General features: G+C 42.9%; 2 protein-coding genes across 6 annotated transcripts in view; one reads left to right on the plus strand and one right to left on the minus strand.

The window, feature by feature from the left end:
• Positions 1 to 583, plus strand: part of LOC103274981 (60S ribosomal protein L5) — a 20,382-nt gene that overhangs the window by 16,064 nt on the left and 3,735 nt on the right. The gene's annotated exons all lie outside the window — the stretch shown is intronic.
• Positions 1 to 583, minus strand: part of FAM69A (family with sequence similarity 69 member A) — a 39,860-nt gene that overhangs the window by 2,225 nt on the left and 37,052 nt on the right. The window lies entirely within an intron of this gene.

Raw genomic sequence — 583 nt, forward strand, 5'->3', positions numbered from 1 at the left:
CCAGGTGTGATGGCGCATGCCTGTAGTTCCAGCTACTTGGAAGGCTGAGGCAGAAGGATCACCTGAGCCCAGCAGTTCGAGGCTGCGGTGGCCAGGAGCCTGTCACTGCCCTCCAGTCTGGGCGACAGAGTGAGACTCCAACTCAAATAAAACAAAACAAACCAAACCCCCCAAAACCAAATAGTACTACTGTTTCAATAATGGAGGCATTTCCTTGTCAGGGCCCTCTGGGATAAAATAATCTGAAATGAGCGCAAAATGATCAAAGAAAGGAAAGATTTTGAGTGGAAAATAAAAGAGCAATAAAAATAATAATTCTTTCAAAACCTATATTCATGTTCGTGTATTTCTTTTTACTTGAAGGAGCCAGCTATAGATCATTTTTGGATATTTCCATGTAATCTTTATATGATTAGTTTTTTCTTTTTCTTTTTTGAGTCAGAGTCTCAACTGTCACCCAATCTGAAGTGCAGTGGCATAGTCATGGCTCACCGTAGCCTCCACCTTCTGGGCTCAAGCAATCCTTCTGCCTCAGCTTCCTGAGTATCTGGGACTACATGCATGAGTCACCACACTGTTTTTT

The sequence above is a fragment of the Carlito syrichta genome, unplaced genomic scaffold (assembly GCF_000164805.1).
Source record: "Carlito syrichta isolate Samal-C Ts95f unplaced genomic scaffold, Tarsius_syrichta-2.0.1 Scaffold115576, whole genome shotgun sequence".
Lineage (NCBI taxonomy): Eukaryota > Metazoa > Chordata > Mammalia > Primates > Tarsiidae > Carlito > Carlito syrichta.